This window comes from Molothrus aeneus, chromosome 7 (assembly GCF_037042795.1).
Source record: "Molothrus aeneus isolate 106 chromosome 7, BPBGC_Maene_1.0, whole genome shotgun sequence".
NCBI classification, from domain to species: Eukaryota; Metazoa; Chordata; class Aves; order Passeriformes; family Icteridae; genus Molothrus; species Molothrus aeneus.
Genome location: NC_089652.1, coordinates 15,825,304 through 15,842,594, shown reverse-complemented (window position 1 = coordinate 15,842,594; position 17,291 = coordinate 15,825,304). Strand labels below are relative to the sequence as shown.

Here is a 17,291-nt window from a genome sequence, read left to right as displayed (position 1 = left end):
GAGCATCTGTGGAAGATTCAAAGAACATGTTCTTTCTTCACTCCTTTAGCATGTATCTCACAAGAGCATGTAGCTGGTCTGTTAAGCACAGGACTACAAGTAAGAAAAAAAGAATCTGGTTTCTATTCTCTGTTCTGCTATGAAATATACATATGGCTTTCAGCAAGTCATTTATACTCTTTTAGTCTCCATTCAGTTTCTCCATTTAATTCTCTTTTTACAAGAGTATTGTGATGTTTAATTCATTAATGTTTTTGAAGACTTGAGGGATTAGAAGGAGCTCCACAAATCTGCCTATAAATAACCAAGGAGCAGATGGGCAGCTAGGTTCAAAACTGTAGCAGCTTGCAAGTCCAGGCACAAACAATAGCACAAATAACAATAGACATTCTGAAGTTCCAAAGGAAAAGAAGCCTCAAATCATGTAGAATGAAAACACTTTTTCTTTTAGATCAACTTTTGAATTGCAGACCATCAAAATTAACATCTTCATTCTCTGAAGCCAGCACACAGGCTTTGTCAGATACTAACTTGAACCCACAAACCATTACCCTCTTTTTCCCTGAATCAGCTTAAAACTAGTTCATCTGTTCCACACAGAAATAAAATCCACATGTAAAAGACAGGGAGAAAGCTGAGTATCACAATTATCTATGTAGATTATTATTTCACCTTCCTTTAAAGCTACACTAAAGGATGTCATCTCTCCCAAAGCAAAGTTGTACAAAGAGAGACTACAAACAAAGGTGTCTCCAGGGCTGATGCCCCAGGGTAATTTGAGAAGCATAAACCTGTCCCAAAAATAGAAAAAGGCTGTAAATATTTATTAGTTAATGCTGTTTTCAATTAAAAAGCACCTGGAACTCAGCTATTTAGCTGGACAGTTGCAAAATAATGATAAAACCTACAGAGGAACATCAGCTCACATATGCAAATGCAGTGTTTGGTTTTTACTCTTTAAGATATTATGAGCAGCACTAATAAATATTTAATATTAGAGCCCTCAGGGGAAAAGGTAACTTCAGATATTTAAGGAATATCAAATTTTTTGCTTTTTCAACCACTTTCTCATTTTTTACTTTTTTACTATTGGTAAAAATCATCCAGAAAAACCCACAGAATTTTTATACTATGTCTGAAGTTGTACACAAAAAAAATATTCCTGATCTTCTTTAACCTGGTAATTCACACTAAAGAAGTCAGAAAATAAAAAAAAAAACACAGACTGATTTCATGAGTATGTAAGCTGCTTTAACTCTAAAGTAACATGCAACCACTCAATAGCTTTCCACTACACATGTACTGTTAGTACCCTAATTCAGCAACTTGCCATGGCAGTTCAAAAACACACTGGGAATGTGCTCTGACTTGGGTTAAAGCTGAGGTAAACAGCATGCTAGACCATGATTCAAAAGCACATTGTCACAGCCACAACAAATTTAAGCTTGGAAAAATTCCAATTCCACTCCATTTTCATCTGAAGGTTCAAATCTTGTCTTCTAACTAAAGTTAGTAACAGAATTCAAAAGAACTGTCTGTTCACTACTTCCTCTATTTATCCCATCTTCTATATTCATTTCCCACCCTTTTTCAATCCCTCAAGGTTCTGTGAAAAGTGAAATAAAAAGACAAGCAACAAAAGGAAGCGATGAGCAATATAATGAATAGCAAACCAGCAAATGGAGAACAGGTGAGTAAGAGGTTATGCCATCTGAGAAGAAAAAGTCATTGTGTGTCTGAGTTCTAACTTTGATCACAGTCAGCTATTCATTTCACACAAAGGCAGAGCTTTTCTGCAGACTTCAAGCAAGTGCCAGAGGGGAAAAAAAGGAAGAGTACCAAGCACAGAAACAATGTAACTCAGGATGCACAATAACACCTGCACGTACAGCTGTGAGACAATACCAACACCTCAGTCTTTCCCTAGAACAGGGCCAGCCACAGAGTCCTGTGCAGCAATGAGCAGCTCTCAAAGAACAGCACTCCTTGGACTCACTGGCCATGCTCAGAGAGCAAACTCACCCAACCCAAAGGAACACGTGCACACATTCATAATGATGCTGCACCATGAGACATCACAGGTGTCAGCTTGCTAGAGTTTTCAAACCTTTCCAGCCTCAGTCCAAGCCACACAGATGGCCTATGCTAAGTTTTCAGGCCTTTTTAATCTAGGAGAGTAGAGAAAATAAGACACAGGTTTTGGATGCTTCTCTATATTTCATTTCATGCAACATTCCTGCCACATTTTGCCAATCTCACCTACAGTGAGAGACACCATTTACCTTCCTGAAGAACCCCCTACAGCTTGCCCACCAGCATCAGAAGACCAATCTACCTCATACCCTCCTTCCCTTACAACAGGCAGCCAAACCAGCAGAAGCTGCATCATCTGGTACAATCCCATCTCACTTAACACTATCAAGTAACCACAGAATACAGAAAATTACACAAGTTGAGAGGCTGCTTCTTCCACCACTTTCTACATAGCAATATGTCAATTGAAATGCTATATTCAAAGCATAGCCAAGACGTTTTCTCTTCCTCATTACACTGTGCTAAAACTCATTGAAATAAAATTCTAATTTTCAGGTCTTAAAATTTTCCTTAATCAGAAGTCACATGGGAATAGTACAGAACCACACAGATTGCAACTTCTACCACAGAAATACTTCATGAGGTTAGGGGGAAGAAAAATAACCTACAGATAGTAAAATAAAACTAGTCCTCCCCTAGCTCCTCCTTCTTAAAAAAAAACCCAAACAAACACAAAACCCCCAACAAACAAGACCAAACCAACATACAAGTCACAAGTGCTTGGAAAAATAAATACCTTATCACCAGCTCTTTAAGGAACTGTCCAAAACCAGTTTGTGATGAAAGATCAGAAAGCTCCTATGCCTTCAGTAGTTCATAAAATGAACTAGGACAGTGGGTGGAATGAGACTGGACAATCCAGGCCATGGGCAGCCAAAAGACAAACAGCTGTACTGATGAGTGCAATTGCTGGCAGTCTGGAACAAATGAAAAACACTTTCCTCTGGGGTGCAAGATTAGAACTTCTTGTTCTTTTTGCAACACTTATATAAGAAAACAATCTACCACTTCATAACAATACACATATTTGGCGTGGTTACAATTGCATGTGGCTCAGGGCCCCAGGATTCAATTCCCAACTCAGCATAGTGACACTCCACTGAGTGGAAGCAAAAAGAAATGCTCCCCTACACTGAAAGCCATCTTGTGCAGCAGACACAAAAGCAGTCTTTCTTTAGGAGTGGAGGAAACTGACCAAAACAAGATGACAATGAAGAAGGGGCTAATAAAAAGTCTGTTTACAAATCCCTAAAGCTCTCGGTTTTGCTACCTGACCAAAAAGTTATCAGCTGAAGAGTATGATTTTGTGCAGACCTTTGAAACACCCTGAATAATTTCCTCTGCCTTAAAAAAAAAAAAAAATTACTGTTATGTTCTCACTGCACAATACACAAAGTATCCATGGTAAGAGTAATGATAAAAATCCCCTCAATAAGAAATAACTTGAAAATTTTGCTAATGTTAACCAAACATGAAAGTACAAGAGACTTAAATATTCCAGATCTGGTAAATAAATACCTTCTTCACATATTTCAGAAATCTATGAATTCACTGCTCTACAAAGCTAAAATAATTATCTAAGATGTCCTTAAATTAGTGGGTCCAGGAGAAATAAATCTTAACTTTCATGGATGTCTTCAGTTTTTATACTCAGACTAAAAATTCCGAACATTTCAACTGCAAATCACAAATTAAATCAGCCATCGCAATCACCTGCAGTAATCACAACACCTCTCCCTCTCTTCTACCCCCTCAAAATAAAACATGTAGCCTTCCACTAGCAACAAATAAATCAATAAACCAATACATAAATTGTCACATGCTTCAGAGAAAATAAAATCAAGCTCTCTAAGCTTCTGCCTGGAACATCCTGCATAGATGCAACACTTACACATTTTCCAGTGGTACTCTTATAAGTGAGAATGCAAAATGAAAGAATTAGCAAACAGAACACCAGCGGAAAGAAAACAGACAACCTGCATTGAGGTCTCAAGTTCAGCCATAGATATCATTTAGTGACCAAAACATCAAGCTAAAATCAAACCCATTTATCTTATTCTTGGAACACATTTTTGCTTTGGCCTTACTTGGTCTGGTCAACACTTATCCTTCATGATACCTCACTAAGAACACATCTCAAATACCACTCTGCCAACATCACAGGAAGTGATCTTGGCTCTGAATTCTCACATACTTACTACATCTATCTCCCTTGAATTATCGTTTCTGCAAAGCCCTAAGTCATACCTTCATCTCCTCTTAACTACTGTAATTTCCTTCTTAATGGGTTGATTATGTCCCAGCATTCCAAACTTCAGCTTGTCCAAAATGCAGCAGTTCATCTTCTCACCTGGAAACAGGAAAACAACACTCCAGATTGATTTTCACTTGCTTCCTTGTTGAGTTTAGCATCTGCTGTAAGGTTACCCTCACTTCAAAAATCTCTCACTCTTATTTAGTCTGAAGAGCAAAAAGCTTTGCCAACACATTTTTCTACTTGCTCAATCAAGGCTCCCAAGTCTCTCATTTATCTTCCAGCACAAGCTTATCAACACCATCAGAGCAGCAATTACCTTGATGCTATTAAAACTTCTTTCCTTACTCTCACCCACTACCAAGAAACCTCTTAAAAGCAGAATTCGCTTGTCTCCAGTCTTATGCTTAAACACCTTCTAACACATCTGAGCCACTCTCCTTGTGAGACAGTACCACTACGTGAGAGACACAGGAACACAAGCTGCACTGTGAGCTGCATGGCCAAACAATGGAATTTAACTTTATTACCAGGTTTGTTTATGTTATAGTGCCTTTTAAAGACTTTTTAGAAGTCACAAAATGAAAACAAAGTAAAGCAGGTAAGTTAAAGAAGGCATGAGTTAAAGCCTAAGTAAGTTTCTACAAAACCAGCTGCAAAGATGTTGTTCTAGGCAGTATATCCATCAGTATCAAGGCTTCATAAGAACCAAATATAATGCATGAAAACTATAAAGATTTATTTTTGGAAGAGACCTATCTTACTTACCATTGGTACTGGAATGCAAAACTGTCTGCTAGGGTTACAAGTTTGAGCTCCAGATCCCGGGTTCTGTAAATTTAAATAAAAAAGTATTTGACCATATTTTTTGATTTTGCTACTCAATCTAAAACTTTATTTCCTTGGAGATTGAAAACAAGAGTTTCTTACAGAGCTATATGATAGGGGAGTCAACATTTCTGTTGTATATTCACAAATACTAGTAAGCCAGACATTTCAGTTCAGTGGGACAGCAGGAACCCTGCACTTTCTACCAAAACATATGGTAGACATCAACATTGTTTATAGTTAGCAGGCAATGCTCCTGAGGCAGCACCGGAAGCAGTGGGAAAGTAACAAGAACCAGAATCCCTGTGGTATGCTTTCAATCAGAGGTAACCTACACAAAGTTTTAGGCTAAATTGAAAATACAACAGTGTTAGTAGATGTTTTGTGAAGAGGAAGAAGGTATTTCTACAAAGGTACTCACTGCTATAAAATTTTAAAAGGCAAAGTATAACTTGAGTAAGAAAATATAAATAGTCTCTCTTTGTATTAGAAGATGTGGAATCAACATACAAGCATCAGATGTTAAACCTCAGCACATGTCGTAAGACTTGCACGAAACCTTGTAACTTGATCAAATTCCACCCATGAAATGAAAACCAACAACAAAACCCCAGAAGTTCAAATTAGTGTATGCTGTGTAAAAGGCAAAGTCAAGATGACGAACACACTTCACTGGTAGATCAGCTATTACAGTAATCAAACTCACAGTAAATTTTAAATTGAAAACGCCATTCTATCAATGGAAGTTTTCTAGTCAGCCTCAAAAAGATGGGAAAGAAGGCAAGAGGACACACCTATAGATTGGGAACAAAAATGCAAACAGCAAGTCCTTGAGACAGCTTAAGTACATTCACACTGGAAACCCTGCAACATCATTTCCAGGGTAGGCTCTGCCCACTTTATCCGAAGCTGCCTATTGAAGGTCTTCTGTATTTCCCCACCAATCATCACTGGGGAATAAAGATGTCCCTCTTTATAATCTATTCCTAAAGTTTCGTGACAATTAGGTAGCACTGTATTAAAGTTCTTACAGAAATTCCTCTGGTTTCCCTTCCTACTACCACTCTCAAGCAACAGCCAACTGAAACTGAGCTGAAATTCACCTGACTCCTTTATTTTGTTGACAGAAAATGACAGAACTATGTGAATTTCCCTTGTTTACATAAGCTTAACTGAGAAATTTGAATCCATAGCCAATTTAAAATTACAGCCTACAAATTCAAAAATATATATATTTCCTTATTAAATTGCACTTCTAGGAAAACTGATGTTACTGATCAATTAAACTTCAAAGTATCATCTATTAGTAAACTACCCCAAGAAAAACAGCTGAGATGATTTTACAGCACTCCTTAAACAGCAATCAATGACATAAAGAATTGTGCAAAATCCGAAAATCCACCCCTAATACCACACTGTAATTACTCTTAGTTTTGGTGAAAGATTTTCACAGAATCACAGGATTATTAAGACTGGAAGGGACCTCTGGAGATCATCTATTTGAATGGTTCTAATGGAACCCCATTTGGACACACTCCTGTGTAACTGCTGGTGCTGGCCCAGGCTAGGCAGGGGGTTTGACGTCTCCAGAGAGGAAGACTCCACAATCTCCCTGAGGAACCTGTTCCAGTGCTCTGCCTCGCTGCTTTTCTCCTGAAAGAGCAAGGCATGACCAGCACCTCAGCAAGCCATAGGCCTCTCTGAGCAAGCTTCAGCTCTATTCTGTAGTCCACCTTCTCCCTTTTCTCTCTTCAGTTTCTGCTTGGTACAGACAATGGCATTAGGACGATAAATGCTTGTATTCAGATAAAGGGGAACCCTTATTAGCACAGTAATTAATAACTACCAGTAATCCTATAAAGTAGTAACAGTATTCATTATTTACTAAACACTGAATCTTAGCAGGAGATGTCACGGAAGGAAGAAAAGGGGGAAAAACCCAGTACTTCCTCATCACTGTGAATTTTAATGCCCGAACAAAATCAAGATCCAATTGTGAGGACACTGCAGACACTGCAATACTAAAAATGGAGAGGACCAATATTTCCTCTGGGATGCAGAAAAAAGAGAGAGCAACAGACAAAAGCATCTATTAATACATACCCACATAAACCTCATCAATTGTGCTCATTATAAAACTTACAAAAAGTCAAAAAAATAAAGAACCACTGTCCCCTAATTGTTTCCACTCTTGCTTCCATACACTCGTTTAAATTCTTTAATAAAAACAGTGCTTTAGTGCAGCTCCTTCGTAAAATTGCCTGGCTAAAAAGCTCGGTTAGGGGGTAGAAAAGGACACTGCAATTATGGGGGAGAGGACAAAACTGTTGGACAATAGACGTGTGAAAAATCAAAGAAAGGGTAACCACAGCTATGAGCAACCACGTCTTCAGCAGTGAATCAGCTTCCCGACCAGGCAGCGCTTCCAGAAACCCAGGAGCGTCCGACGCCGCGGCCGTGACACGGCCGTGACTCGTCCCCAGCCCGCCGGACGGACCGGCGGCCCCGCACCGCCAAAATCCCCGCCGGGAGCCAACTCCCGCCCCCGGCTGCCTCCCCTCGCCCGAACTCCTCTCCTTCCCTGCCGGGCCTGCCGCGACACCCGCGGCGGCGCCCGCACAAAGGCAAACATTCCGCCGCCGGCGGCCACTCGGGAGCCCCCCTGGGAAGCCCCCCCGCCGCCACGTCCGTCGCGGCGGCTCGAACAATGCCCGAACCTGTTGCACGGGTTCCCCCGGGCCGCACCGACCCGCCGTGCCTCTGCAGGCGAGCGGCCCGCGGCACGCACGGCGGGGCAGCAAGCGGAAGCGGGGCGAGCTCGCGGCCGGAGCCGCTCGGCAGCACGGCCCCGCCGCCGCCCGGGAGAGCCCGAGCCGCGGCCGCCCGGCAGAGCGGAGCGCCCCGCAGCGCCAGCACCGCCGCTGCCGCCTCCCGGGAACAAAGCGCGGCCAGGCCGCAGGGCCCGCGCCGCCCTCCGCGGGGCTGGGGCCGGGGCAGAGCCGCTCCGGAGCGCGGGTACTCACCCGATGCGGCGCTGCGGGTGCCCGGGCTGGGAGGACGCGGGGCGGAGCCTGGACCCGCCCGCTCCGGCCGGGCTGCGGTGGCTAACCTCGGCCGCCTCGCACCGCCTCGCTAGCCCGGCGGCAGCCCCTGGGGACGGGGGCGGCTCCGAGCCCTCCTCCGTCGGCAAGGAGACGGCGAGCGCCGGGCGCTGGCGGGCCCGCCCCCGCTCCGCTGCCCTCGCTCAGCGCCGCCCCCGCCCGCGGGCGCGGAGCCGCCGCGCCGCCCGCCCCGCGCGGAGCCGCCGCGGCCGCTCGGCCCGAGCCGCCCCGCCCCGCCCCGCCCCGCCCGCCGGCACACAATGCGGCCCGGCCGAGCGCTGCGCCCGCAGGCCGCGACCCCGCCCGGCCCGGGCCCCCGCAGCTACGGACGGCCGTGATAAATAGCCAGCGTGGGACAGGCGGCAGTCCGTCCGACTGCGGAGTTTGCAGCACTGGCAGCCGCGTTACGATAACAGTACTGTCGCTGTGCTCTGTGGAGAGACGCGCTGTGCGTGCTGAATGCGAGCCCAGCGGCCCCCAGGTGAACGCTGCCAGTGCCTCAGGCAGGTGTCGGCTGCCCCAGGGCCGTTCAACACCAACACTTCAGCACCCACAGTATCGCAGAATATCCTGAATGTATCATAGAATACCCTGACTTGGAAGGGACTGACGAGGATCTTTTAGTCCAATTCAGCACTGAAGTGTATTTTGTTTCCCCTCCGATGGCAGATAATAACCCATTGTCTGTCAGCTCCTGGACAAACAGCCTAAAACTCTGTCATGCTAAGATTAAAATAATAGAAGTAAAAATGCAGAAAGAAATTCTGTGAAGAAAGCTGGCTGGGACACTTGCCTTGCATTCAGCCTAACCACTCTAGGACAGATTGGAGTCTTGAATCTCCTATCTGAATACATCATTAGGTAACCTAATGGCTTTTAAAAATATTGGCTTCTGCAAACTCTATCTTAACCATAATTTCGCTCCTGGTTTTTCCAGACCAGTTGAATGTAATTTACTGAATCTCTTTCTAAGTATGAAAAGCAACGAAGCAACTGCTTCGTTTCTTCCCTCAAAACAAGAGTTTGCATAACCTCCTCTGTTCACCGCCTTTCCTGATTGCTGTCCAGTCAACATCTGCTGAAGCCATCACCCTCACCGTCACCACTGGGGCTCGCCTGTGGTACTGAGCTCATCCCTGGCCGCTGCTAACTCACAAAGCTGTCCCTCTCTCAGCAACACCACCCAATGGATGTGCATGAGCTAAAGATATTGTCATTCAGATTTTCAGATGAGGCCTCTCAGCCAAGGCCTGCCAGCCTTGAGAACATACCTTCTCTGCCAGACCTTTCTTTCCTGGAAGAATATTTAAGACAGCAGAAGTAAAGAAAGAGGAAGGGCAAAATTACTTCCTTCACAACCTGTAGAGATAAACAGAGATAAATTATCTTCATCAGCTTCCCAACAAAAGTAATTGCTGTATAGAACCAAATAAATTATGTTTAACTTTACTAAAAGAGGAAAACTTTAGCAATATTTTAAGTGTGTTCACTAATGATTTAAGAATGTGCCAGATAGAACTTTTAGATCACTCTTCCCCATTTATGCTTATTGCATACTTGTGAGCAAAAGTTAAGATAATAGAAGCTTTCACTATTCATCAATATTTACTTGAGATCCCTCAGGCTATATCTTTGTAAGCTCTGACTGAAGGAAAAATAGTAATTCAGAACACTAGGTAAGTGATCTGTTGCCCAACGCATATGAAAGCTCAGTGGGAATCGCTGACGTATCTTTTAAAGGAGCAAGACAAAAATCAACAAAGGAAAAACTACAGCTGATTGTCAATTTCTCTTTCTTATTTCACATGTCAAAGATCCTCCACAGTGCAGTTATTACACTCTGTGTACCATTCCTGTCACATAGCCTATACTATAAATTGGGTGGTTTTGCTTTGCCTTGTTGATCTCAAATTTTCAGTACACATGAACTCATCAATACTAAAATTTTCTTATGGTTACTTTTGGGAGAGGAGAAGAGTGGGAGAGAGAAGAGGAGGAAGAGGGAAAGGAATTCAGGCCAAAAGGACATAAACCCTATTTCTCCATTTTTCTGGTCCCAACTGGAGTATTTTCTTAAGGACAGAACAAGGTTTCTCTTGCAGAGGAGGAACAGAATTCTTACAGTGCCTTCCATAAGAGAGAAATACCCAAAAGTCACTCATTTGTACTCTGTTTGGAGATATGCTAGTTTAGATATAAAGATATTGCAACAGGTTTTATGACTTTTGTTTTCCATGCATACTCATCTGAATGAGTTGCCAGGACAGAATCTGACATAATTAATTTTTTTAAGGTCATGCCATCAGTTTAGAGTTGTAGTTAATTGCCTTTTCCATGCAAACTGCCAGTAGGAAGAAATCAGAGTATCAAGGATCCATTTGATTAAAATGACCCTTAATATATGGTGTTATTCTCCAGCAGCTGTGCCAGATTAACTCAAATACAAATGAAAGCAAATAGGCTGAAAACATCCTGAGCTTTGGGCACTGTGCTGTGTGCCAGCACAACAGAGCCTTTGTTACAAGGCAGAGCAGTGCTCTCACAACAGAGTTACTGCTTCCAGCTTCAATTGTTGCACTTCTAGAAAAATCAGCCTTCAAAGAAAAACAAACAACCCCCTATACACTTCTACTGGACACCAACTCGTGGTGGCACTGGTCAGACAAATGTGACACTGGCCATCCTGTGCAGCACCCCACAGGCCTGTGATATGCCTTCCCTCTTGCCCCTGGGAAAGGAGATGCTGCTAGGCACAGCCTTGCACCTGGTGGTCTGGAAATCCTCCACCTGGAATGATTTACCTTGCTTGCTATTTGCATCCACATCTCCCTGCAAGAGATAGGCAATTAATTTTACTTATAGCACAAAAATGAATGTGAGCAGTTAAGTTAATGTAAGCCAGCAGTATCCAGTGTATTGGCAAGAGATGTAACTTACAGAGCAGACCAGTTCATAAAAGGTATATACTGAAAGTAGGCAAATACCTACATGCAGTGGGGTAAGTATAGACTGGCAGCAATGAATCGTAAATAAAAGCTGTGGAATGTTTTCCATATGGAGCTTTCTGATCATAACAAGATGGCATCATCGTACTCACAGGTAAGAAGCAGAGGCATGTACTACTTTAAAACCTTATGTGTTTGTCATACAGCAGATTCATGTTGGAAAAACAGTGAAAAAAGCCCCTTCTATGAGGATAAACAGTATCAGGAGGTTTGGGAAGTGAAAGTGACAGAAAAATACAAGCATTCAGTGCATACTCAAAACATCACAGGAACAAACAAATGATCTGCAGAATTCAGTACATGACCTACCATTCACTGGCTTCTGAAGGTAAGCCACATTCACCTATTAGCAGTGAGATTTGAAATGCCCCTTTAAACACAAATACTAGGTTTTAATCCTGAACTGAGGAGTGATTGTTTCTCCTGAAACAATTACAACAAAGCCTTAAATTGTGCTCTTAATAGAATTTGAAACTCGAGTCCCAAATAGCCCAAACCCATGAGATTTTGTTTACTGACTAGCACAGGCTGAAAGCCTGGCACTCTGTGTAGGCAGCACTAGCAGATTTTGAAGGATCTATGTTTTATTGTACTTATCAGAGGGTGCGTAAAACAATATTTTAAAAGCTTCATCATGATTTTGAAGTTCTTCAGTTCAATTATATATAAAAAAGATAAACCCTTCATTTTATAAAGGTATTAATGATATGCCTGTAATGAGATACAGTAGTATGAAACTTTGCAAGAATCTGAAGAATCTAGAGTGTTTTGTGGGTTTTTTTCATGTGCTTCTTAATGCTCAGGTAGAAACAATAAAGTATCCCCTGATCTCATCATATCCTTCCAAGTACTGGAGGCTGTTGGATTGTGCTTCCTGCAGCAAACTCGGCAGTGACTTTGTTACTTTTTTTAGTTACTTTTTATTTTCTGTGAAATGCAGTCTTCATAACTTGGTCTTATGCATTTCCTGAGAAATATTTAAAAGTAAGCAAAGCTATCTGTGCTTAGTATTTTGCTGCTCAGATTTCTTAAATATGAAATTTACATATTTTCCTTACAAATTTATTTCATCTTGCGAAGGGAAAATGGCAGTAGACCCTGAGCATTTTTGATATGAGGGGGAATGCCTTCCTTTCTGCACAGCACCTGACATAACAAGAAAGTCGCTTCTCATGTCCTTCCCCTGTGGCCACAAACATGACCTGGGATACAAGGGCAGGGATCCTGCCCTGTAGCTTCAGTCAGAAGGTACACAGCAGCAGAATGGAGATGGGCATGTCTCAGGTCATGTTCGTGACCACAGGGGAAGGACACGAGGACCAACTTTCCTGTTCTGTTAGGTGTTTGTGCCATACCACTGAGCAGGTTGGGTGGGATGTCTGCAGCATGCTCTGTCTCCCAATAGTTCAATCTGATCAGGAATTACTGCTGGTGTTTGCTGAAGAAGAGGAACTGTACTTACCATACTAGTTATTGCATGAGGCATAGCAGATGTGAGAAGACATGACTCTGAAATGCTAACTGTAGAAGTAAAACAGAGAGAGAGCTGGTAGTCAATGACATTTTGAATGACTCCTCTACAAAGCATCAAATATTCTCCTGGAACCATATCTGCAGCTCCATGATGCATTCTTCTGCTTGCACCACAAAAAAGGAAAGAACAGGGATTTTTCTAATGAGACTCAATTACCATTTGCCTGCAGCTGCCTTGCTCTTCAGCTATGGAGTGTCAGTGTATTAGCACTGCAGAGGCGGCCACACTCAGTACCACCACCATTTCTGCTTACATTAGATTTAGATTTCATTTCCAGCTTCAAAATTAACTATTAGCAAAATGTTCACAGCATAAAAGAGGTTAGATGGCAATGTTGGTCAGGGATTGAGAATTGGATGTCCTGTACTTGTGTGGTCTTAGAAAAGGGGAAGACAAAGACAGCTTTACAATTTTTGTGTGCATTATTGTGTAATTCTACATTTTAGCACAGTTCTGACATGGTGATGTTACCAAGGACCTTCTTGAGAAAAAAACTCATCTCTACATTTCTTTAGAGGGTAATAAGGGAAGTGTTTGGAAAGAGGATAAACTGAAAGGAGTTTCCCAATAATAGCCTTTTCTCTAAGCCTAAATAAATCTTCTTTCTACATTGACAAAAACTATTCATTTATACGAGTAAGTAAAGGTTCTGCATAGGTTCCTCTTCATATGGCTTGAATTTCTTACATTACAAACAACAGCATGCTTCAAGGTTAGTTTATACACTAACACCAATCACAATCATTGTTAGCAAAAGTGAATTGAAAGAGGATAAATAATATGAGCTATTTTTAGAGGCAATAAGAGGCAGAGCTCTTCACTTTCAGAGAAAAGTAATTTTTAGGGGTGAGTTGCTGAGCTGGTTAAAATTATTCTCTGTATCTGTATAGATGTCCTTAGAGCTACCTGACTTCATAGTTTATTATGTTCATGTAGAAGCTTTAAATTGTAACCCTTTGAGTCAAAAAGAGCTTATTTTATAGAGATTCAGTGTTATTTGGTGTTCAATTACTCTATATTCAATGTTCACCCAGAATCAGAAATTCCCTTCAGGACAGAGAGAATATCATGGCTAAAAATCCAACTATTTTTCCAAAGAAAGTAGTTATACCTGTAGCTATAATTAAAAAATTAAGCATCTCTGAATGCATGGAGTATATTTCTCACTGTTTTATCAAAATTTTTGTGTACAAACTTTTCTTTAATGCATTTTGAAAGGGTCATTTCAAATATAATAAAGTATGTTTATCCTTAACATAAATTATTTCTGGAATCTTTGTCAGAATGGCAAGGATTTTTAAACACATCCAAAAGCCCTGGGAGCCTAATCAGAGTACATATTTCTAATCCACATAAGTGTTTTAAAATCCCACTGATTGATCCTTGTTTTGTTGTTTTTTTTGCATAGTTCACAAGTAGTTTGTAAAACTCTTCCTGTATCTTTTTTTTTTTCCTGCACAATTGTGGGCAATCAGGCTGCAATAGTTATCTTAGTCATGGAGGTTACAAGCAGGTTGTTAAAGTCATTCAGGCCACCTTGAGAATAAAGTGCAATTTAAATGGAATTTGAGTAATACTGTCTAATCCAAAGTGCTGATAATTTTCCAGTCTGAGGCAAGTATTTCTTCAGCATGTCATCTTTAGAGTATTTGGTGTTATACAATAACTGAAATTTGGATGCAACTGCTGAGTACTAAATTAGGTACTTGGCACTTTGTCTTCTAGTACATGAACATAATTTCAGAACAGCTCATACTGAGAGAGAAGAAAATAGGGCAGAGATTAGTAAAATCATGCAACAACTTTTACTTAATAAGGTCATACTGAAAACCTTTGATAAAAGCAAATATTGTTAAAGAATATTATCATATACAAGTTACATAAAATTTTGCAAAATGTGGAAATTTACATTTCTATATGTAAAAAAAAGATAAAACCCCCTTCCCTTAGATACTCATAACAAATTTTATATCGGCAAATGATCCTTTCTAAAGAGAAGTTAGTTATAATCCCTCATATTCTTCCCATGTACCAGCGAGCAGATTGAAAACGCAATGTACTATTAATTAAACTCTCAGTTTTCTTTATCCTGACATAGCAGCAAATCGTCCTGATGAACCTTCCTTCTTAAAATTCATGAGCATGCTAGGTGTATGCAGTCCAGACCAGTATGTTTTAAACCTTCTTTAGGATAAGCAGGCCCCAGATGTTTTCACTGCCTGGCCGCCTATGAGCCCTGACGGAAGGAGGTCCCTGAACCTGCCACTTGTTGTCACCAGTGCTAGTGCCCACTCTTCTATAAAACTTCCTCAGCACCTCTCTAGCTGAAGTGGAGTCCTTTTCTGGACTCAGACTTGCTGGCCTGCTTAGTGCCTGGAGTCTACACTTCTGTTTTGTTCCATGAGAGAAGCAAGCAGCCTGCTCAGCTTTGCCTCCTGCTAACAGCAGAAACTTCATTAAGCATTTATTTCTCTGTTTAGGTTTCCTCCCTGCCTCTCCCTCCTACCAAGCATGCTCTGGGTTTGCTCAAAGGGCTCTCGATGCACCCATTCTGCCTACCCACGCCTCTGTTGGCACATGTCTCTCTAAACAGGCTTTCCTCCATCGGGGGCCAGCTCAGACAGACTTTGATAAGCCCTAACTTCACTTTCACCTGCCCTTCTTGCCACTGCTTTTTGTTATGCATTTTAATTTGTGCTGTCACACAGTGAGCTAGGCTGGAGGAATAACTAAGATCAAAACCAGCTTCTTTCCCTCCCTACAAAGTTGATTTATCCAGCACTTCCATCAAAGGAAATATTCATCAAAATCTAGCCTGAGTTAAAAAGTAAATCCTTCCTATTAAGTCATAAATGCCCTTCTCTCACAGTACTCAATTGGTCCATTGTGCTTTTCCTGGTATCAATCCTACTCTTCAAACATTTTCCCGCTGTCTGACAAGTTCGATTAGCCAAGGTTTTCTAAGCTGCTTCTGTGCCATTCTTCAAATGGTTTCACCCTGATGCATCAGCAAAGTTCAGGGGTCCTCCAATATTCCAGTTTTTGAACATGTCAGCCTCTGTCGGAATGCGGCAGGTTACACCTGTGCTGTGATATTTAATAACACAGAAATGTTTTGACATCAACCAGCATTTTTCAGTTGCACAAACATTACCCTGAAGTTATCTACAACTCCTTCCTTCATTCTTTTTAATTTTCAACCCATTGTAAGAAATTAAACCATTTTTGATAGAACAGGAAAGTCTTTTCATATGAAGACTTTATGAAAGTCTTTTCATAATTCTTGTTTCAGTCCTGCTGAGCCTCATCAGTACAATCAGTGTTCTTGTTTGAAGCTGACTACTTATGTATATGAAGTTGCTTGTTTCAGTAAAATATCTACAGAAATAGACATACTTTTTGCACCAGAGTGCAAATCTTGTATAGGTTGCCTCTGGCGACAAGGAGCCCTGTTCCTCTCAAATATTTCTGTAGCTCCACTGGCAGTTTTGAACTTTAGATCACCTATAAACCATACCACTATACAAATTATATAAGACTTAAAAGCAGATTTCCATTTATCAGCAGTCTTTTGGAACAGCACAATGAGCTGAATGAGAGATGAGTCAAACCAACAAACGTGTCTTTGGATACCTCTGTTCTATAAAGCATCCATTTGAGTCCAGACCCAAGCTGTTCTAACCAAAGGTAGTTTACTTTCCAGAGCCAGTGTGTAGGATCCCTCTCAGATGACAACTGAAAATGTGTGGCATTTCTCTGCTTCTCACAGGGAGCAGGACATGGATATGCAGTTTGGAGCATTCACAGCAGTTAATCTGCAGCAGAGCAAAACAGAAAACAAATAAGACCAAGTATTATTTTTGTCATACTTGGTAAATAAAAAATTGTATTTGGGTTTAATCCAGACTATACTTTAAAATTTCCCTCCTTCAATAAATGTAAAGTTTTTCTGTTTTGCATATTAACTAATATCTTTATTTTTATTGGTGGCCATCATGCATTTTTTCAATTACTTTTTTAGGCTTCCCTGGCAGAGCATAGCTCCCAATATTGTTAATAAACTACAGTATCCTGAGTACTGAGTCACTATACAGTCTTTTAAAAATATAGTCTCCATTTCTAATTTCAGGTTTAAATACAAAAGGTAGATTTTTCTCACCACTTCACAAAAATCTATTAAAGACTCTTCATTAAAAGAATTGGAAATAAATTTCATAAAAGATGCAAAATATTTACCATTTGTTGCAGTAAAAGGATTGTACTTTTTAATGAGATCATATTCTCATTTTCATTATTATATTAACAATAAACACCACCAATAATATGTACATATAATAGTTATAATCAAGTTGCATTCAATCATAAGGAAACTAAACAACCTAATAGAAGCATTTTATTTTGACAAAATTAAATCAATAAAGCAGCTCTGTGTATTGGTAATGAAAACAGGATGTGCACAATTATCTTCCAAATAA

At 41.0% G+C, this 17,291-nt stretch overlaps 1 protein-coding gene across 4 annotated transcripts in view; it reads right to left on the bottom strand.

Annotated features, from left to right (window-relative positions):
* SESTD1 (SEC14 and spectrin domain containing 1) overlaps window positions 1–8,344 on the bottom strand; it is a 50,730-nt gene extending 42,386 nt beyond the window's left edge. Inside the window, exons 1-3 of one of the 4 annotated variants that reach the window (XM_066553438.1) lie at window positions 8,200–8,344; window positions 5,117–5,179; window positions 4,342–4,444 (exon numbers count right to left, since the gene is read on the bottom strand). The gene's annotated coding sequence lies outside the window, so the exon portion shown is untranslated. Of the gene's footprint in view, window positions 1–2,830; window positions 2,853–4,341; window positions 4,445–5,116; window positions 5,180–8,199 lie in introns of those variants that run through there. The other 3 variants (XM_066553439.1, XM_066553440.1, XM_066553442.1) reach the window with 3 other exon arrangements.
* Window positions 8,345–17,291: the final 8,947 nt, after the last annotated feature.